At 34.6% G+C, this 23,761-nt stretch overlaps 1 non-coding gene and 2 pseudogenes across 3 annotated transcripts; all 3 read right to left on the minus strand.

The window, feature by feature from the left end:
* Positions 1–108: 108 nt before the first annotated feature.
* Positions 109–4,509, minus strand: LOC148782283 (ABC transporter G family member 1-like; annotated as a pseudogene). Its single transcript, XR_016053965.1, has 7 exons — positions 4,504–4,509; positions 3,156–3,634; positions 2,352–2,403; positions 2,039–2,167; positions 1,771–1,965; positions 1,458–1,544; positions 109–800 (listed from the first exon to the last, which is right to left on the minus strand). The product of XR_016053965.1 is annotated as an ABC transporter G family member 1-like (transcript).
* Positions 4,510–12,134: 7,625 nt separating this feature from the next.
* On the minus strand, positions 12,135–12,259 carry LOC148782284 (small nucleolar RNA SNORD14). The gene has a single exon (XR_016055159.1). It is a non-coding gene; the product is annotated as a small nucleolar RNA SNORD14 (small nucleolar RNA).
* Positions 12,260–15,810: 3,551 nt separating this feature from the next.
* Positions 15,811–23,066, minus strand: LOC148782285 (ABC transporter G family member 1-like; annotated as a pseudogene). Its single transcript, XR_016053205.1, has 7 exons — positions 22,445–23,066; positions 20,239–20,318; positions 18,898–19,449; positions 17,740–17,868; positions 17,472–17,666; positions 17,159–17,245; positions 15,811–16,502 (listed from the first exon to the last, which is right to left on the minus strand). The product of XR_016053205.1 is annotated as an ABC transporter G family member 1-like (transcript).
* Between the last annotated feature and the right edge of the window lie 695 nt (positions 23,067–23,761).

Consider the following 23,761-nt stretch of genomic DNA (forward strand, 5'->3'; position numbering starts at 1 on the left):
AAGGGCATTTCTTTCTGCTCTTCTGTCGCTTGCTAGCAAGGCCGAGCTAAAAGAGCCAAAAAAGCCCTTACATATTGGAGTATGGCCACAAAGGCCTCACGACTGCCATTTACTTCATGGTCTCTTTTTTCTATTATTTTAAAATACATTTAATAATATTATTTACTTGATGCTATTTTCAATAAGTTACTTTTCAACTATTTTTTCTTCATCACATTCTCACTAAACTTAATTATGCCCAAGAACATGAGCCTATATAAAACCACCATGCCCAACAATATGGCCAAGTCCACCCACTTGGAGTACCCCATCTCCACTTGCCATGTCTCTGTTAAAATCTTCTCTCCTGTTATGGTGGGTGACCCTCCTACTAAGCCATTAGGGAAAGTAAGACCCTCATACTCATTCTTGTAAAAACGTTGGTTAGCATACTTATGGAATGCGATGTAGTACATTGGGTACTTCCAGAACGGCTTAGGCAAGTCGTTAGGCAGTCGGAAAAAGCCACCGTTCAGCATCATGACACCTTGGATACCGGCACCGGTGATGATGCCCATGAGGAAGTCGGGGACGAGGCTCGCAACAATCATCATGAGGCTCTCTACAAGCATCATGCACACAAAGAGGACTAGAGCAAAGTAGATGAAGTGCTCGGCTCCATCTTGAAGACGAGTCAGGTAGTAGGCGATGGCTCCCGGGATTAGAGAGATGAGGAGGAGGTAGGGGGTGGAAGAGATGGTGTTTCCAATCACATAGGCGCCCACGCCGTAGTGCCCGTTTAGTCTCTCACGCCCGAAGATCTGTGACCATGAGGATCAATCCATGTGAGAGAGGCAGAGAGAGAGCGAGAGTCTCTAGTCATTTGCATCTTGGATTATCAGGTGAGATGTTTTGACCCCTCAATGTAATTTTTTCGTTTTCTTCTAATCTTTAAGCTTTTTATATGGAAAATGTTTATATAGAGCCGAGGCTCTAAACAATCAAATTAGAGTCCACCTAAAACTTTTTGAGGTTGTTTTGATGCCCAAATATCCTTAAATTGATCATCTCGATATCAAGATTCATAGACATGAGAAAAAATTGGATTTCAAGTTTTAGAAATAGTGTATTTTGTAACACATTTTTGGACCGTCAATTTTCAAGTTTTTATAGATATGCTTGATCTACAGTGTTTTTCAAACTTTGAGCTTTATTAGTAAAGATGAAAATATATTTTAAGGCTATCACAAAGATTTCCAGTATTTAAACTACCTTTCTCGATACTATTTGAAGGTGCGCTTTACTTTGATTGTTTAGAGCTTCAGCTCTATACAAATTGCACCCTTTTTATATAGGTTCATGGTTCCGTACTCTTGATTCTTTTTTCTTTAGTATTCTACTTGAGTCATCAAATTTTTTTTTATTGTTGCTGTAAAAAGGAAAATAAATATGTGGAAAGATAGTAATGAAAAAACGACCTTCATGTCCTCCACAAAGGAAGGGAAGCCTCCAATCGCCATGAACGTCAAAAATGCTGCCACAAACATGAGCATGGACCCTCTCGCCTAAAATTTTTGTCAATACAAAACACTCGAGAACCATGATATTTAGAAGGTAGAATGCATAGGTTGTTCAACTTTTGATTGAAGTTGAATGGAGTCAAGGCAAAGGCGATCAGGTGCCACAACATGACATTTTGAGTTCCATTTTTACCACAAGTAAGGCTGTTCCCCACTGATCTACCCTAAAAAGCAAAAAAAACTTTTAATTGAAGCACAATGTCACACTAACCTGAATGGAGCCAAAGTTGTGGCCAATGTCAAAGAAGATGGTGCCTACACACACGCACAACGCAATGTAAACTCCTAGGCGCAACCAATAATATCCCAAATCCCTATACATGTTCACAAAAGATCTTCTTGTCAAGACTGATGCTTGTGTAAAGAAGCTTACTTGGCTTCCTTTCTTTGTCAATGCTTCTCCCTCCTATAACAAATCTTTCAAAGAGTTAGACATACACACATATGGAGAGAGAGAGATTGAGAGAGAGAGGTCTTACACTCTTGGATATATCAGCTACACGAGCAAGGACTTGTTTGGCCATGGTGGATGACTTGTAAGACTTGACTAAGATATCAATGGCCGCAGAAGCTTTTATCGACTTGGCCTCGGGACCTTGTTCAATATCCTAAGGAAATTGACTACTTCTTAGTGACAAGCAACAACCTTGGATCAACAAACACCAGCCCAAATCCAAGAATTGCAAGCCTAGGAGTGCTTGAAAAAGTATTGGGCTTGACTTGGGCCATCATATAAATATATATGATATATATTCTCCAGCATAGCATAACTCGGCCCATGGGCCAGTGCACCTTACTTTTTAGAAAAATATCAATAAAAGTGTCGAAACCCATTGCAATGTAGCTAAAAGAATAAAAAGATTACAAATTACACTTAATATAAATGGCTATATTAATCGGGTACTTAAAGAAATGGTGGAACTTTGTCTTCCAACTTGCCTCAATTCGATATTAGGAAGCCATAACAATTAAGGGTGCTTTGGTAATTTTAGCCCCAAATAAGCTTTAACTAAAGGATGTGGTTTGTATAGAGCCTAGGCTCTAAACAATAAAAATTAAAGCCTACTTTCAAATAGTATCGAGAAAATCTTTGTGAAAGCTATAAAATATATTTTCATATTTACTTATAAAGTTTCAAGTTTCAAATTATCCATGAAAACTTGAAAATCTTGAAAATTGACTGTCCAAAATAATGTTACAAAATACAATATTTTGAAAATCTTGAAAATTTTGATGTCGAGATGATCAAGTTGAAGATATTTGGGAATCAAAACAACCTCTTTTAGTAAATTTTTATAGGAAGGCTCAAATTTGATTGTTTAGAGCCTCGGCTCTGTATAAACTTTTCCCATAACTAAATGACACTTTTGAGGGTAAAATTACCAAAAACCTCCAATTTTTTTGGCTTGTCAATACTGATTGGGTGAAATTTGGATAGTTTTTAACATTTTCTTTGATGAAGTGATTGATTGATAATGAAATTTAAAGGCATATCGCGAATTGTAATTTGTAATATTTTAACCCATTTAGTGATATTGTAAAGGTTTCAACCCATTTTCCTTATTTTCTTGGCCCAAACCAGGTCCAAAAGCTCACATAGACATGAGAGGGGGATAGACTGTGCATATTCCAATTACCTTATCAAAGTCAGAGTTGATGGTGCGGAGGAAGTGATCTGATGGGTTTCTCAGTGAAGGGCAAGGGAACCCACTCAGTGCGAAAAACTCACTGGCTGCAGTGGCCGGGCAAAAATACACAGTTTTCCCAGTGGAGAGGAGGCATAGTGTGCTGAAGAGGCCGAACACCTCAGCACTAGGCTGGTGTATCGATGCCACCACGGTTCGACCATCATGCGAAGCCAAACGTGCAGCTCGAGTCATGATATGGTAAGATGCTGCACTGTCGAGCCCACTAGTGGGCTCATCAAGAAAGAGAAGGCTAGGTCTCGTGAGGATCTCAATACAAACGCTCACCCTTCTCTTTTGGCCACCACTTAGTCCCTTAACGCCCCAACCCCCTATCCTTGTATGCATCGCATCTTGTAAACCCATCTCTCTGATGGTTGTCTTAGCCCTCTTAAAATTATTAAAAAATACATTACTTTGGTAGAGGGAATGAGATCATATTATATACATTTAAAATGGTTATTATTCATGTTGCTTATTTTGGGTTGCGGTTGACTATAAGTGTGGCGAGATTAGAAATAGACGTTCTTGAGTTGTTTCGTTGCATACAAAATCACAATGAAAAATACTGTATTCTAATCAATATAATACAGTTAAACATTGATTGAAAACAAACTTGTCTCACTCCAAAAATCATTTTCCAATTCGTATAAAACAATAAACTTTGTTTGGAAACAAACCTCCAACAAATTTATCTCATCAAAAATCTCTTCCAATGAGAGTTTGTTCTCTATTAATTATTTGTAAATATTAAATCAGTTTTGGTTTTGGAGGTTGATGATAATAAAACTCTTAGTCCCAGTTAAATTTATGTAGGAATTAATACAAAATTAAATATGTAAAAGATTATTTAAATAATGAAAAAGTTTATGAAAGGTTGCAATCTTAAAAAGTAGAATTAAAGGTGCACCTTAAAAATCCATCTGAAAATGTTATTTTAATGCTGAAAAATCCTCTAATTGATCATCTTGATATTGAGATTTGACATTGAGATGCATGAATATAAAAAAAATAAAATGAATAGTGCATGTTGCAACACATTTCATTTTTTGGATTTTTATATATTTATATATCTAGTTGTTTGTAATTATTTTTAATTTTTAGAATTTAAAATTTTTTAATTAAATATGAAAATAGATTTTGAGATCAATCTGAATACTTTTTTATACCAAAATTATATGATAAAATTTGGACCTCGCTTTAATTTTGAGGTTGTAACCCTTCAAAAACCACACCATTTAAATAATTACTTCATATACCTCCATCATATTATCTCCGCATGTACGACATCCAAAGGCGAGGCAGGAAACAGAGTGTAGGAAATACATTAAAAAATTATTTCAAACAAACTCTCAATAACATAACCCAGTTAAAAAGAAGCGATGTATTCATTGAAGCCATATACCTATATTACAAGGAGATCACAATTATTTACAAACATCTTATATGAAACCATATACCTATACTATAACGAGATCACAATTATTTACAAACATCTTATGTGAAACCATATACCTATACTACAAGGAGATCACTGAAAAAGTTTACATAGGGTTGCATCCATGAAATGTACCTTAAAATGTAGAACTACGGATGCGCCTAAAAAATCCATCTGAAAAAGGTTGTTTTAGTGTTGAAAAATCTTCTAATTGATTATCTCGACATTGAGATGTATGAATATGAAAAAGAAAAAAAAAAAAATTAAAATCTAAAAAATAGTGCATATTGCAACACATTATCTAGACCGTCCTTTCTCAAGATTTTCATACATATATATAGACCATCCATTTTCAAGATTTTCATACATATATAGATCTACTTGATTTTAACTATTTTTAGAGCTTAAAGGTTTATAATTAGATGTGAAAATAGTTTTTCAAAGAATCTTAAGAATTTTTAATACCAAAATTACAAGTTATGATAAAATTTGGAGGTTCACCTTAATTGAATTGTTTAATGTTGTAACCACACCCTTAATAAAAATGTGCATTGAAAGAACAAAAAAAACTTGGGAAGTTTAATATACAATAACAGGGAGAATATGAGGGCAGGCCGCTAGCTGATAGTTACAGTGAATGCTCAACGGCCCATATTAATTTTAGGGTGATCTAATGATCAGGATTGTATTTTGCATTTTAATTTTAATTTTTTCCTATAAATCTAAATCATTTTAAATTTAAGGCTTTTATCTTTAAAAATAGAATAATCAAATAAAGATATCAAAAAATAATTAATAAAAAGACCAAAATACACTTAAAAATTTTAAAGGGAATTTTGATTAATTTATTATTTTAAATTATTTTGTAGAACTTTTATTAGATGTGCCTTGATGAGAAGAATGGATATTCCAAATTTCATGTGATTGGGATTTATAGAAAAATTAATAAAATTATATTATAAAATGAAGTCGTCATCATCAGATCAACCCATTTTTAATATGGGCCGTTGGATTTATAATATTGCGTCAACCCATGCCAAAATAACATAAAGGTGGGAACCACTACAAGAGGAAGTGTGGCACTCCACTGCTTCCCACTCACAACAATTCAACCAATCCATTTGGACCGTCAATGTAGCATTTGGGTTGGAATTAGAAGTATTGAAATCCAAGAGGGCCACTATTTCATTTTCTCTACAAAATGGGGAGCCCTCTAAGGCCATGGAGAAATCGAAAAAGCACATGACAGTAGTGAATAGTAATATTGGGATAAGACGCAGATGGTGGGGAAGAAGGGCTCCTTTTCTAGCTTCCATGGTGCTTCCATTGACTAAACAAGCACTGATGAAATGTTGCTACAAGCCCTCCTCGCGAGTCCCTTCTATAGGGGAGGCAAAATTTACGTGTGGACCCAAAAACTAGTTTCGGGGAATTAGAGAGTATTTCCTTGAGGTATCCATCGTAAATAATCCAAGAAGGCACACCTCTAAATCATGTCGAAAGATGGAGTTTCTATACATGAAGATAGGCACAATGCATTGATGTGATTCATTAAAAAAATTTCCATGACAAAATGTAGAAAGTCAGGTCCTCTTAAAACCATCTAAGAGAGAGAAAGATGTGTGGGTCATCTCCATGTCAAGAGACAGACAACTGCATCTCCAAGTCATTGGAGAGAGAGAGAGGCAACTGTTTGCATTGATGATTGAGGCCATTAAATTTTCTTTTGAAGCAAAGGCAGGAGCCATTTGAAACAATGGCAGGAGCCATTTTTTCCACAAGCGGGCCCCTAAGTTCATTGCTTGATGTACTATGTGTGGATTTTCCTTTTTTCTATAGACTAATTTGACACTAAATTTTTTATGTTCATTCCTCTATTAAAATCGCACTAGCGAAAAATATTCAAAAAATATTTTCGATAAATTAAAATGATCAAAATACCTCTACACGCGCATTTTAAATGGACCAAAAAGAGTTTAAAACCATCGTCCCCTCAGACCAGTCTTCCCAGCCCCCGTCCGCCCCTCCCCAATCTCTCTCTCTCTCTCTCTCTCTCTCTCTCTCTCTCTCTCTCTCTTTCCCCTACATTCTTGTTCAAGCTGCTCTCAATCTCGATGGCCTCACCCCCTTATGTCCCACGATGGACGCCGAGGTCGAGCCCAACACAATCCCCAAACCCTTTCCTCGGCCAAAGTCTCTTCCAACATGAATCTAAAGACGACATCTCCCTTGATGAAATCACTCCCAAACCATTCCAACCAAACCCGAGCCTAGATGTCTCCGACACAGATGAGGATGCATCAACCACCACCGAATGCTTCTTCCACCTCAATTCATCAGCTCTCCAACCGGCCAAGATTTGCTCTAAACACACTGCTGAGACTAGTGTGGAGATGGGTAGGACCAAGCATAAGTCTGTTCTGCCCGATATCGATCCAGTAGGCTCCATTGGGTCCAAATTGTCATTAACATGGACCGATCTGTGGGTCACGGCTCTTGGGACAGAGGGTGCGTGCACAATTCTAAAGGGGCTCAATGGGTGCGCCCAACCAGGCGAGGTCTTGGCTATCATGGGCCCGTCAGGGTGCGGAAAGTCAACCCTTCTCGATGCACTTGTAGGTTTGAGGCTTTTCTTTCAACTTTAGATTTTTTTATTATTGAGCATGTTCACTATGTTCATGTGGGAATATATTAAGGACGTGGTTAGCATGCGGCCAAGCCCGCAAATGTAGAAATGTGGGCTTGGCAATTAAATTATATTTATTTTAAATATAATTTAATCCTAATAATTAGCGAATATATAATTTTTACCATGGAGATCATGAATATGAAAATAAATATATTTTGAAACTATAAAAATTAATTATATTAAAAAAAAAACATTTGGACCGTTTAGATGGATCACCTACTTGCATCCATCTTTAAGAGGGATACTTTACACCTATCGATCGCATATTGTAGAAATGCAGTCCAGCCCACATGAAACAATTGTTCACATATTAATTTATCCCTTGAGGAAAAGACTGACTTAATAGGATTTTTTATCTCAGATTTGAGGAACCCCCTATCATTATTTTGGGAAGAGAATTTTCATTTTGAGTTCTCTAACACTTCGATCTAAACCTCCAAGAAATGAACAGCCTCTTTTTAATCTTGAGGCATTGTTGTTTAAGTACATCGAGATTGTGATTCATAAAAAAAAAAAATAGTAAAGTTGGTTTATGGATTGAGAAGGTTACATCTCCGGAATTTGGAATCCTAAAAGTGCTTCTAAATTGAGTTTTACCCATAGTAAATAGATACTCTCAAGGGGGAGTGCAAAATATTTTGGCCGACTGATTTTTTTATTTGGTAGAAGCCTTTAGTGGTCTAGGTAGGCTCTTGCGATCCGGGTTTGGTCTAAGGGCACGTTTCTTTGAAAAAAAATATTTATAGACGTAAACACTTTGCAAAAAAAAAGACTTTTGTAAACTTTCATTTTTTAAAGTTTGTTAACATGTGTTTGGCAATTTGTTTTTTTTTTTTTGGGTAATTCATATGTTTGATAACTTGCGTAGTACTTAAATACATGTGTTATTTAAATATTATAACTTAAAATATATAGTTATATTTATTCAAATAATATTTAAATATTAATAAAATACAATATATTATATATTATATATAATAAACTAAATATATTAGATATAATATGTAATACAATACAAATATAATATATATCTATATAATATAATTTAGTATAATATAAATATATGTAATATAGTATATAACTTTATGGGTGCAGTTTGTATAGAGCATAGGCTCTAAACAATCAAATTAGAGCCTACTTTCAAATAATGTCGAGAAATATGGTTTCACTACTAGAAATCTTTGTGATAGCCTGAAAATATATTTCCATATTTATTTATAAAGTTCAAGGCTACAAAAAAAGTATAGATCGGTTGATCTATGAAAACTTGAAAATCTTGAAAATTGACGGTCCAGAAATGCATTACAAAATACACTATTTGCAAAACTTGAAATCCATGTTTTCTCATGTCCATGCATCTTGATGTCAAGATGATCAATTTGAATAAATTTGAGCATCAAAACAACCTCTTTAGTGAACTTTTTGAGGTAGGCTCAAAGTTTATTGTTTAGAGCCTCAGCTCTATATAAACTTTCCTCTTTATATATTATATAGCTATTCCATTAGTTCTGAATCCAATGATAGGGACTGGATATGTAAGGATAAGCTTCAACTCCACCCTTTCTGACGCACTTTTGGTGTTGTATTGGTCCAAGTGGGGATAGCATTTGTCGATGGGGTTTTAACAAAATCCAAAAATATGTGAGAAGACATAGATATAGAGGTAATATCTATTATATATAATACTAATATACATTAATAATATAAAACATATAGTATAATATAACATAACATAAAATAAATATATATTAGTAATTTATATATTATATTTAAATAAAACCAGAGAAATGCTTGCCATGGGTTGAAATGTGGTTATATTTTTATGCAAAGTGGACCATTTTATACTAAAATATTTTATGAAGAGTTTTATTTACAAAAATATGTATAAGGCAATTTTAACGTGCACCAACCAAACATGCCGTAACAAAACGGAACATTCTAATCAAAGTGAAGTTCTAATACCACCAAAAAAGATGTTTGGTTGTTTTTACTTTGTTTGGATGCACAAAATTTTTGGAACATTAGGGTTTTCTCGTCCTTTTAAGCGTAATAAAGCTGTCAACCTGGTCTGCCCCTATTTTTAGGGGAGCCTAATTTCAGTAACCCAACTTATCCAAAAGAAAACAAAATGTTATTTAAAAAATAATACAGATTATTTGAAGTTACCTATAAAAGGCAGGCAATGCAATTTGATACGATAATTAGGGTTCCAATCTCGGATTAGACTTTTACTTCTCCATTTGCTTGAGCAATGGTAGCTTGAAAATCTATATTTCTCTAAATTATGAATTTAAAGCTCTAAAAATAGTGCAGATATAGTTAATCTAAACTTACTTTAAATTTTAGAAAATGAATGGTCCAAATAGTTCATTGCATTGATTCTAGGACTTGAAATCTTTCTTGTATATTCTTATATTCTGTGGCCGGGATGATTAATTTGAAGTGGATGTTTATGGTACGCTTTACCTCTATAGTTTGATGTTCACACCTCATCTAAACTTGTTCCTTCCTTAAATGAGTGTGTTTAGTCACGAGCAGCTATCAATCAAAATAGATAGCCTTTGATGCTTTAACATTATTACTTTATTTTTAAATTTCATAATTTAAATTGGAATAAATTATGTTTAACAATAAAATGTTAACCATTAAATTTTATAAAAATTAAAAATTGTCGCATTCCTTATTTGTATTGGAAATAAAAATTAAGGGACTCCTTATAATTTGAGGACTTAAATTTAATATTTACGGAAATAAACTTTGTTCATTAAGACTCTATTGTACAAGAATAGCATCTCTTCTAAATTCCTACTAATACAAATATTTGTTAAAAATAATGAATTTAACTATATTTTTTTCATAGAATTGCACTGGTATGCAAGAGAAGATCCTAGGTTGTATTTGGTTTTATTTTTGTAAATTAATGTTATATTTTCTAGACATATGGAAGTCATCTAGCCGGTATTGCAAAAGAAAGAATGCAAAAAATTTGATTGTACATGTTGTGCTAGATCACACAGCCCTTTCATTTTTCATGAGTGTTCATTGTATTCTGACACTTGTGATGTCCTACACTTGGATTGCTTGAATTGTAGGCCGAGTGAGTTCTAACACAAAGCAAACAGGGGAGATCCTTGTCAATGGTCGGAAACAAGCCCTAGCATATGGAACATCGGTATGGACATACCTTACTTGATGCATTAATTCTGTATTTTACATTGGGATCAGCCCTCTTAATTTAGTCGTTGGACCCTATACTAAGGTACATGGTTCCTAAATAGAAGGACAGGGTTCCTAAAGTTCTATTTAGTATGTGCTACACCATGGGAACATCCAAAATCCATTGAGAGATTAACAACAATTCTTGATGATGAGCAGTCAATTGGATAGAGTTAATCTCGACCATTCATCATTTAGAACGCAATACATGTTCCTATGGTGTAGGATACATCATGCACCTTAAATGTAAGGGTGCGGTTTGTATAGAGCCGAGGCTTTAAACAATCAAAGTAAAGCCTACCTTCAAATAGTGTCGAGAAATATGGTTTCAATATTGGAAATCTTTGTGATAGCCTTAAAATATTTTTTAGTCTTTAATTAAAAATTTTACAGCTTCAAAAATAGCGTAGATAGAGCAAATCCGTGAAAACATGAAGAGCTTGAAAATTGATGCAATACCAAATTTTAGTACAAGATATAATTTGTATGCAACGAAACAACTCAAGAACGTCTATTTCTAATCTCGCCACACTTAGAGTCAACCGCAACCCAAAATAAGCAACATGAATAATAACCACTTTAAATGTATATAATATGATCTCATTCCCTCTACCAAAGTAATGTAATTTTTAATAATTTTAAGACTACGCTTTTCACTGCCTTCCTACTTTCGTGATACATCTGTTGCAAATTTTCCCTTCGCCGGAAAAATTTGAGTTTTTCAAGAGAATATAAATTTATTTTTTGTTGCACTAAACAAGAAAGCGCAATTGTTTTTTGGGGAAATTATAATTCCCCGCCCCCCCCCCCCCCCCCCCCCCCCCCCCCCCCCAAGAGCTAAACTTTCGTGAAAATCGAAAGCTCTGATACATTCCATAGCATGGCCAAGTTAATATACTTCTGAGAAATTAGAAACAAACAAAAAAGGCCCAAATAAAATAGAGAGCTACCTTATATGGATAACTCAGTTAAAAGGCCCGAAACAATTAAAGTAAAGCCTAGAAAATCAAATTAAAACTTTGAAGAGGTTATTTTGATGCCAAAAAAATTGATAATCTCAAAAGAAAAAATATTTTAAATCTTGGTATCCGTATCTCTTGTAATACGTTGTAATACATTTTATGGAACATTAGAGATGTTGAACATAAATTTTCCTACCATCAACTTTAAATGCGATTGAAAAAAATCAATTTAAACATGAAAAAAAACATATTAAAAGTCAAAATACATCCAGGAATAACAGAGAGGAATACTCACTCCAAAACGAGTATCACAACCAGCAAAAATTTTCTAAAATGTTAAAACAGTACATAAGAATTCATAAAAATCTTAAAAATTTCAAAAGAGCAAAGAAGAATTCATAGAGAGATCGAGAGAGAATAAGCAAGAATAAGATAACAAAAATTAACCAAAAGAGACCATTAAATAGATGGACAAGAAGATCTGAGAGAGAGAGAGAGAGAAAAAGAGAGAACGAAGACATAACTTCTAAAAAAGCACAGACTTTACAGAAGGACAGGAGTAGGACTGAATTTTGTGAGAGAGAGTGTCTCAGACATCCAAGGAAGAGTTAGGCAGCATTAGCTCTCAAGCCTGGCGGGGCGAAAGCTCTTAGGCGGCCACTGCGAATGTTTTTCTGAGAAAGAAGCGTTTCCTTTTATCATCATTGACACAACCATTCATCCAATATAAACATCTTCACATGAAGATCACATCAAAAGCATTACAGAGTTATCAAAGACCTTGATTTAAAAAGCCCAACAGATCAGAGAAACAAACCAATTGAAAGGTTCATTATGTTATCATCCCGACCTCGAGATATATAGGTGTAAAAAACAAAAAAAGTTATTTCAAGGTTGGTTTGAAGTTTGAAAGGTTTTTAACAGATCAACTCGACATCGTGATGTATGTTGAAAAAACAAAAATAAATAAATTTCACGTCCCAAAAACAGTGCGTCTTGCAACACAATATCTGATTCGTCTATTTTAAAGATTTTCATGTGTTTATAGACCTACTTGAATTAAACTATTTTTTGGGTCCAAAATTTAGAATTAAAAATGAGAATAGATTATTAAGCTATCCTAAGAATTTTCTTCATCCAAATTATATCTTGTACTAAAATTTGGTATTGCAGCATATTTTGATTTTTTAAAGTTGCAATCTTATACAAACCACACCATTAAAAATATTACATTGCTTATTCTCTATTATCTTTTTCTACCATTTCATATTTTATGAGTCCACATACTCTTGTAGAACTGCGGTCCTCTTAATAATTTATTTTACAAAATTTAACAAATATAAATAAAAATAGATTATTAAACTATCCTAAGAATTTTCGGTACCCAAATTATATCTTATGCTAAAATTTGGTGTTGCACCTTACTTTGATTATTTAAAGTTGCAACCTTGTACAAACCACACCCTTAAAAATATTGCAATGCTTATTCTTTACTCTCTTTTTTACCATTTTATATTCTTTGAGTCCTCAAACTCATGTAGAAATGTGGTCCCCTTAATAATTTAATTTTGAAATAGACTTTGATCCCAATTTTGAGGGAGTACATAATATTTAACAAGGAGAATATTAGCCTCTAAAAATAAAGATTTTATAAAACTACAAATGAGATTTTTTTGAAAAAAAATTTGAATTTTACTTTTTCTTTGGAGGACTATTATTTATGTGACCCGATTTTGGGGGACAGTGTAGATCTCCAAGTTCTTATAGTAACATGTGGGGGCTTGGACACACCAAACAATTTTCCTTACATTGAGGGTATTTTAGTCCTTGGATTATTTTTTAGGGAAAGTCTTAAGTGTGACCCTACCCACATATAAAATATATGTGATCTCTGCTCTCAATTGTAAGATCTGAGAAGATGGCTGGAATACCTTGAGTCACAATGCCATAAGTTGGCTCTTGAGTGTCAGATCTTGATCCGACGGCTTAAAATATTTTATTTGTAATATTTTTATTCTATAAATCATTTTGCAGCGAAATTTGGGTCACATATATATCTAACAGGGGTGAACATGATAAACATAAATTAAAAAATATTTCCCCAGATAAAACAATACTAGAATACCCTTAAAACTTTAGACGCATTCTGGTTATTTATTCTCCCCATAAATATTTTTTTATTTTTTTGCTAGGTGGCCAATAAGAAGATGGGATACCTTAGTAGAATAAATATTTTTTTATTTTTTGCTAAGTGCCCAATAAGAAGATGGGATACCTCAAATTTAACTTGATTTTCTTAATTAAAAATCAAATAATGTTTTGGTGTGACATTGTAATATGAGCAATCCTAACAATCTATTCAAATTGAACAGCTGAGAAGTGGGATCACACGAAATCTATATGTGGGTGGATCACGTGGAATGCTTTCCGTATATACCTCTTTCAAGAGAGGGGCAAGTTAATAATATTCGTTTGAGAGCAGCCCGTGTCACTCTTTCGCCATTGAACATTTTGTTAGATGTTATATGCATCTTAAAAAAAAACAAAGAAGAAGACATTATTGAATTTCTGGGTTCAACAAAAAAAAGGTCATTACCTTCATAATACAATTACAAAGTATATGGATCATCGACCTCATGTTTCTTATTGAATTCCATGGATGGGCTCTTCTAAGTTCAAAGAAGCCATAGGGAAGGGAACACCTATGGGAAGCCACTACGTTGCGATAAGAGAATGTTACAGAAAATCCGTTTCTATTTTTGGAAATTTGAAAATGGTCATGTATATCCTATATTTTACACTAAAATCTTACTTTTTGATCTAATAATGTATTTCAATTCTATATTTTATATTTTACACCAAAGTCTAACTTTTTTTTTATAGTGAATAGTGTATTTTAATTCTATCTTATTTTCAATGCATTTGATTAAGTTCAAATTTTAAGTATCCATGCTTCTTATCATAATACACATGTAAAACATTATTAAAAATATATTTCAATGACAAAAATACCCCTATAAATTTCAAAATTTTTATATATTTTGTTAATTATTATTTTTTTATTTTATTTTTATTTTGGTTATATTGTGAGATGGTGATAGAGAAGTTTCTATAAGGCCTAGGTATTATGAAAACAAGATAAGCCACACCTAAAATCCTCATCTAGAAAGTACTTTTGGCAGCATAAATCTCCATGATGTATCTAAAATCAATTTTCAAAATCGATAATGAAATTTGAAACTCAAAAAATGATACACATATTGAGAATCTATGAAAACTTGCTTTTAGGGGAAAATGGATGGCCTAGATAATTTGTTACAATATACATTATTTTTAGAGCTTAAAATCCTAATTTTTTCCCAACCATAACGTTCAAGCTGAAATGATCGATGTATATATTTTCCAATACTTGAATCGCAATTTCCAATATTTTGATAGGGCTGCAGCATTATCAAACCAATTTCCAATATTGATTCCCCAAATTTGAGCTAAATTGAATAAAATAAAAGTTAAAACACAATTCACACTCTCAAAAAGTGAGACTATAAAATATACATGTCGATTTTTAAATTTTGATAATTATAAATTTTGCTTGAGTGATGCCTAAATTGCGATCAATCCTATATTTCATGAGCTCATTGAGAGAGAGCAAGGAAGTACAATAATAATACGTAACACTTTTTTTTTCTTTTGGGAATACATATATAAGTTTTTTTGTTTTGATAAGTCAGTGGGGGAGAAAGCCTCATCCCAAAATTTTCATTAATAATGGAATACATACGCATAATTACTATACAATAAATAAATGGCAATGGAAAAACATATACAATGACCCTAGCCTGACATGTACATTAACATCATTTCAAGTAAACAGATGATCTCTGCCACCATGAAGGGGACTGCGTCATATTTGATAATTTCTAGGGTTATCCAACCTCATAGTAATAAGTGTACCAATACGTGTACTGTATATTTACCCCGGAGATCCAACTTCCATGTTCCTACGAAATCAGCTTGTTTCATCTGTCAAACGGACAAAGAGATAGGAAGAAAACTTGTATCTTCACTATTATCAACACGTAGATATAAAATCAGTAGTAATTTTGCAACAAATTAATTTATACAGTAAGAAACAAATTCTATTCTAGGAGAAAAGGGCATTTCTTTCTACTCTTCTGTCGCTCGCTCTCAAGGCCGAGCTAAAAGAGCCAAAAAAGCCCTTACATATTGGAGTATGGCCACAAAGGCCTCACGACTGCCATTTACTTCATGGCCTCTTTTTTCTATTATTTTAAAATACATTTAATAATATTATTTACTTTATGCTATTTTCAATAAGTTACTTTTCAACTATTTTTTCTTCATCACATTCTCACTAAACTTAATTATGCCCAAGAACATGAGCCTATATAAAACCACCATGCCCAACAATATGGCCAAGTCCACCCAGTTGGAGTACCCCATCTCCACTTGCCATGTCTCTGTTAAAATCTTCTCTCCTGTTATGGTGGGTGACCCTCCTACTAAGCCATTAGGGAAAGTAAGACCCTCAAACTCATTCTTGTAAAAACCTTGGTTAGCATACTTATGGAATGCGATGTAGTACATTGGGTACTTCCAGAATGGCTTAGGCAAGTCGTTAGGCAGTCGGAAAAAGCCACCGTTCAGCATCATGACACCTTGGATACCGGCACCGGTGATGATGCCCATGAGGAAGTCGGGGACGAGGCTCGCAACAATCATCATGAGGCTCTCTACAAGCATCATGCATACAAAGAGGACTAGAGCAAAGTAGATGAAGTGCTCGGCTCCATCTTGAAGACGAGCCAGGTAGTAGGCGATGGCTCCCGGGATTAGAGAGATGAGGAGGAGGTAGGGGGTGGAAGAGATGGTGTTTCCAATCACATAGGCGCCCACGCCGTAGTGCCCGTTTAGTCTCTCACGCCCGAAGATCTGTGACCATGAGGATCAATCCATGTGAGAGAGGCAGAGAGAGAGCGAGAGTCTCTAGTCATTTGCATCTTGGATTATTAGGTGAGATGTTTTGACCCCTCGATGTAATTTTTTCGTTTTCTTCTAATCTTTAAGCTTTTTATATGGAAAATGTTTATATAGAGCCGAGGCTCTAAACAATCAAATTATAGTCCACCTAAAACTTTTTGAGGTTGTTTTGATGCCCAAATATCCTTAAATTGATCATCTCGATATCAAGATTCATAGACATGAGAAAAAATTGGATTTCAAGTTTTAGAAATAGTGTATCTTGTAACGCATTTTTGGACCGTCAATTTTCAAGTTTTTATAGATATGCTTGATCTACAGTGTTTTTCAAACTTTGAATTTTATTACTAAAGCTGAAAATATATTTTAAGGCTATCACAAAGATTTCCAGTATTTAAACTACCTTTCTCGATACTATTTGAAGGTGCGCTTTACTTTGATTGTTTAGAGCTTCAGCTCTATACAAATTGCACCCTTTTTATATAGGTTCATGGTTCCGTACTCTTGATTCTTTTGCTTTAGTATTCTACTTGAGTCATCAAATTTTTTTTTATTGTTGCTGTAAAAAGGAAAATAAATATATGGAAAGATGGTAATGAAAAAACGACCTTCATGTCCTCCACAAAGGAAGGGAAGCCTCCAATCGCCATGAACGTCAAAAATGCTGCCACAAACATGAGCATGGACCCTCTCGCCTAAAATGTTTGTCAATACAAAACACACGAGAACCATGATATTTAGAAGGTAGAATGCATAGGTTGTTCAACTTTTGATTGAAGTTGAATGGACTCGAGGCAAAGGCGATCAGGTGCCACAACATGACATTTTGAGTTCCATTTTTACCACAAGTAAGGCTGTTCCCCACTGATCTACCCTAAAAAGCAAAAAAAACTTTTAATTGAAGCACAATGTCACACTAACCTGAATGGAGCCAAAGTTGTGGCCAATGTCAAAGAAGATGGTGCCTACACACACGCACAACGCAATGTAGATTCCTAGGCGCAACCAATAATATCCCAAATCCCTATACATGTTCACAAAAGATCTTCTTGTCAAGACTGATGCTTGTGTAAAGAAGCTTGCTTGGCTTCCTTTCTTTGTCAATGCTTCTCCCTCCTATAACAAATCTTTCAAAGAGTTAGACATACACACATATGGAGAGAGAGAGATTGAGAGAGAGAGGTCTTACACTCTTGGATATATCAGCTACACGAGCAAGGACTTGTTTGGCCATGGTGGATGACTTGTAAGACTTGACTAAGATATCAATGGCCGCAGAAGCTTTTATGGCCTTGGCCTCAGGACCTTGTTCAATATCCTAAGGAGATTGACTACTTCTTAGTGTTAAGCAACAACCTTGGATCAACAAACACCAGCCCAAATCCAAGAATTGCAAGCCTAGGAGTGCTTGAAAAAGTATTGGGCTTGACTTGGGCCATCATATAAATATATATGATATATATTCTCCAGCATGGCATAACTCGGCCCATTGGCCAGTGTACCTTACTTTTTAGAAAAATATCATTAAAAGTGTCGAAACCCATTGCAATGTAGCTAAAAGAATAAAAAGATTACAAATTACACTTAATATAAATGGATATATTAGTCGGGTACTTAAAGAAATTGTGGAAACTTTGTCTTCCAACTTGCCCCAATTCGATATTAGGAAGCCATAACAATTAAGGGTGCTTTGGTAAATTTAGGCCCAAATAAGTTTTAACTAAAGGATGTGGTTTGTATAGAGCCTAGGCTCTAAACAATAAAAATTAAAGCCTACTTTCAAATAGTATCGAGAAAATCTTTGTGAAAGCTATAAAATATATTTTCATATTTACTTATAAAGTTTCAAGTTTCAAATTATCCATGAAAACTTGAAAATCTTGAAAATTGACTGTCCAAAAATATGTTACAAAATACAATATTTTGAAAATCTTGAAAATTTTGATGTCGAGATGATCAAGTTGAAGATATTTGGGAATCAAAACAACCTCTTTTAGTAAATTTTTATAGGAAGGCTCAAATTTGATTGTTTAGAGCCTCGGCTCTGTATAAACTTTTCCCGTAACTAAATGACACTTTTGAGGGAAAAATTACCAAAAACCTCCAATTTTTTTGGCTTGTCAATACTGATTGGGTGAAATTTGGATAGTTTTAACATTTTCTTTGATGAAGTGATTGATTGATAATGAAATTTAAAGGCATATCGCCAATTGTAATTTGTAATATTTTAACCCATTTAGTGATATTGTAAAGGTTTCAACCCATTTTCCCTATTTTCTTGGCCCAAACCCGGTCCAAAAGCCCACATAGACATGAGAGGGGGATAGATTGTGCATATTCCAATTACCTTATCAAAGTCAGAGTTGATGGTGCGGAGGAAGTGATCTGATGGGTTTCTCAGTGAAGGGCAAGGGAACCCACTCAGTGCGAAAAACTCACTGGCTGCAGTGGCCGGGCCAAAATACACAGTTTTCCCAGTGGAGAGGAGGCATAGTGTGCTGAAGAGGCCGAACACCTCAGCACTAGGCTGGTGTATCGATGCCACCACGGTTCGACCATCATGCGAAGCCAAACGTGCAATTCGAGTCATGACATGGTAAGATGCTGCACTGTCGAGCCCACTAGTGGGCTCATCAAGAAAGAGAAGGCTAGGTCACGTGAGGATCTCAATACAAACGCTCACCCTTCTCTTTTGGCCACCACTTAGCCCCTTAACGCCCCAACCCCCTATCCTTGTATGCATCGCATCTTGTAAACCCATCTCTCTGATGGTTGTCTCAGCCCTCTCTCTCTTTTGGGAGCTCGACATGGTGCTGGGCAACTGGAGCTGGGCTGAGTAGTACACCGCTTCCCATACCGTGAGGGTGGTCATGAGTGTATCATCCTGGGTCACATGGGCCTAGGTTCCAAAAGGCATATGAGCCTATATAGATTAGAAATTGAAAGTGAACGGTGCTGGATCGGTCATTTGCATCTACGAAGAGGTTTATATAGAGGCGAGGCTCTAAACAATCAAATTAGAGCCCACCTAAAAAATTTCATTAGAAGAGGTTGTTTTGATGTCCAAACATCCTCAAATTGATCATCTCGACATCAAGATGCATGGACATGAGAAGCAACATAAATTTCAAGTTTTGGAAATAGTGCATCTTGTAATGCATTTTTGGATCGTCAATTTTCAAGCTCTTCATGTTTTCACGGATTTGCTCTATCTACACTATTTTTGAAGCTGTAAAATTTTTAATTAAAGACTAAAAAATATTTTAAGGCTATCACAAAGATTTCCAATATTGAAACCATATTTCTCGACACTATTTGAAGGTAGGCTTTACTTTGATTGTTTAAAGCCTCGGCTCTATACAAACCGCACCCTTACATTTAAGGTGCATGATTTATCCTACACCATAGGAACATGTATTGCGTTCTAAATGGTGAATAGTCGAGATTAACTCTATCCAATTGACTGCTCATCATCAAGAATTGTTGTTAATCTCTCAATGGATTTTGGATGTTCCCAGGGTGTAGCACATACTATATGGAACTTTAGGAACGCTGTCTTTCTATTTAGGAACCATGTACCTTAGTATAGGGTCCAACGACTAAAATAAGAGGGCTCAACGACTAAATTAAGAGGGCTGATCCCAATGTAAAATCCAGAATTAATGCATCAAGTAAGGTATGTCCATACCGATGTTCCATATGCCAGGGCTTGTTTCCGACCATTGACAAGGATCTCCCCTGTTTGCTTTGTGTTAGAACTCACTCGGCCTACAAATCAAGCAATCCAAGTGTAGGACATCACAAGTGTCAGAATACAATGAACACTCATGAAAAATGAAAGGGCTGTGTGATCTAGCACAACATGTACAATCAAATTTTTTGCATTCTTTCTTTTGCAATACCGGCTAGATGACTTACATATGTCTAGAAAATATAACATTAATTTACAAAAATAAAACCAAATACAACCTAGGATCTTCTCTTGCACACCATTGCAATTCTATGAAAAAAATATAGTTAAATTCATTATTTTTAACAAATATTTGTATTAGTAGGAATTTAGAAGAGATGCTATCCTTGTACAATAGAGTCTTAATGAACAAAGTTTATTTCCGTAAATATTAAATTTAAGTCCTCAAATTATAAGGAGTCCCTTAATTTTTATTTCCAATACAAATAAGGAATGCGACATTTTTTAATTTTTATAAAATTTAATTATTAACATTTTATTGTTAAACATAATTTATTCCAATTTAAATTATGAAATTTAAAAATAAAGTAATAATGTTAAAGCATCAAAGGCTATCTATTTTGATTGATAGCTGCTCGTGACTAAACACACTCATTTAAGGAAGGAACAAGTTTATATAGAGCTGAGGCTCTAAACTTTGAGCCTACCTCAAAAAGTTCACTAAAGAGGTTGTTTTGATGCTCAAATTTATTCAAATTGATCATCTTGACATCAAGATGCATGGACATGAGAAAACATGGATTTCAAGTTTTGCAAATAGTGTATTTTGTAATGCATTTCTGGACCGTCAATTTTCAAGATTTTCAAGTTTTCATAGATCAACCGATCTATACTTTTTTTGAAGCCTTGAACTTTATAAATAAATATGGAAATATATTTTCAGGCTATCACAAAGATTTCTAGTAGTGAAACCATATTTCTCGACATTATTTGAAAGTAGGCTCTAATTTGATTGTTTAGAGCCTATGCTCTATACAAACTGCACCTATAAAGTTATATACTATATTACATATATTTATATTATACTAAATTATATTATATAGATATATATTATATTTATATTGTATTACATATTATATCTAATATATTTAGTTTATTATATATAATATATAATAAATTGTATTTTATTAATATTTAAATATTATTTGAATAAATATAACTATATATTTTAAGTTATAATATTTAAATAACACATGTATTTAAGTACTAAGAAAGTTATCAAACATATGAATTACCCAAAAAAAAAAAAACAAATTGCCAATTACATGTTAACAAACTTTGAGAAATGAAAGTTTACAAAAGTCTTTTTTTTTGCAAAGTGTTTACGTCTATAAATATTTTTTTTCAAAAAAACGTGCCCTTAGACCAAGCTCGGATCACAAGAGCCTACCTAGACCACTAAAGGCTTCTACCAAATAAAAAAATCAATCGGCCAAAATATTTTGCACTCCCCCTTGAGAGTATCTATTTACTATGGGTAAAACTCAATTTAGAAGCACTTTTAGGATTCCAAATTCCGGAGATGTAACCTTCTCAATCCATAAACCAACTTTACTAAATTTTTTTTTTATGAATCACAATCTCGATGTACTTAAACAACAATGCCTCAAGATTAAAAAGAGGCTGTTCATTTCTTGGAGGTTTAGATCGAAGTGTTAGAGAACTCAAAATCAAAATTCTCTTCCCAAAATAATGATAGGGGGTTCCTCAAATCTGAGATAAAAATCCTTTTAAGTCAGTCTTTTCCCCAAGGGATAAATTAATATGTGAACAATTGTTTCATGCGGGCTGGACTGCATTTCTACAATATGCGATCGATAGGTATAAAGTATCCCTCTTAAAGATGGATGCAAGTAGGTGATCCATCTAAAGGGTCCAAATGTTTTTTTTTTAATATAATTATTATTTATAGTCTCAAAATATATTTATTTTCATATTCATGATCTCCATGGTAAAAATTATATATTCGCTAATTATTAAGATTAAATTATATTTAAAATAAATATAATTTAAATGCCAAGCCCACATTTCTACATTTGCAGGCTTGGCCGCATGCTAACCACGTCCTTAATATATTCCCACATGAACATAGTGAACATGCTCAATAATAAAAAAATCTAAAGTTGAAAGAAAAGCCTCAAACCTGCAAGTGCATCGAGAAGGGTTGACTTTCCGCACCCTGACGGGCCCATGATAGCCAAGACCTCGCCTGGTTGGGCGCACCCATTGAGCCCCTTTAGAATTGTGCACGCACCCTCTGTCCCAAGAGCCGTGACCCACAGATCGGTCCATGTTAATGACAATTTGGACCCAATGGAGCCTACTGGATCGATATCGGGCAGAACAGACTTATGCTTCGTCCTACCCATCTCCACACTAGTCTCAGCAGTGTGTTTAGAGCAAATCTTGGCCGGTTGGAGAGCTGGTGAATTGAGGTGGAAGAAGCATTCGGTGGTGGTTGATGCATCCTCATTTGTGTCGGAGACATCTAGGCTGGGGTTTGGTTGGAATGGTTTGGGAGTGATTTCATCAAGGGAGATGTCGTCTTTGGATTCATGTTGGAAGGGATTTCGGCCGAGGAAAGGGTTTGGGGATTGTGTTGGGCTCGACCTCGGCGTCCATCGTGGGACATAAGGGGGTGAGGCCATCGAGATTGAGAGCAGCTTGAACAAGAATGCAGGGGAAAGAGAGAGAGAGAGAGAGAGAGAGAGAGAGAGAGAGAGAGATTGGGGAGGGGCGGACGGGGGCTGGGAAGACTGGCCTGAGGGGACGATGGTTTTAAACTCTTTTTGGTCCATTTAAAATGCGCGTGTAGAGGTATTTTGATCATTTTAATTTATCGAAAATATTTTTTGAATATTTTTCACTAGTGCGATTTTAATAGAGGAATGAACATAAAAAATTTAGTGTCAAATTAGTCTATAGAAAAAAGGAAAATCCACACATAGTACATCAAGCAATGAACTTAGGGGCCCGCTTGTGGAAAAAATGGCTCCTGCCATTGTTTCAAATGGCTCCTGCCTTTGCTTCAAAAGAAAATTTAATGGCCTCAATCATCAATGCAAACAGTTGCCTCTCTCTCTCTCCAATGACTTGGAGATGCAGTTGTCTGTCTCTTGACATGGAGATGACCCACACATCTTTCTCTCTCTTAGATGGTTTTAAGAGGACCTGACTTTCTATATTTTGTCATGGAAATTTTTGTAATGAATCACATCAATGTATTATGCCTATCTTCATGTATAGAAACTCCATCTTTCGACATGATTTAGAGGTGTGCCTTCTTGGATTATTTACAATGGATACCTCAAGGAAATACTCTCTAATTCCCCGAAACTAGTTTTTGGGTCCACACGTAAATTTTGCCTCCCCTATAGAAGGGACTCGCGAGGAGGGCTTGTAGCAAGCATTTCATCAGTGCTTGTTTAGTCAATGGAAGCACCATGGAAGCTAGAAAAGG

This window comes from Amborella trichopoda, chromosome 4 (assembly GCF_054954075.1).
Source record: "Amborella trichopoda isolate Santa Cruz 75 chromosome 4, AtrichopodaSantaCruz75HAP2 v2.0, whole genome shotgun sequence".
NCBI lineage: Eukaryota > Viridiplantae > Streptophyta > Magnoliopsida > Amborellales > Amborellaceae > Amborella > Amborella trichopoda.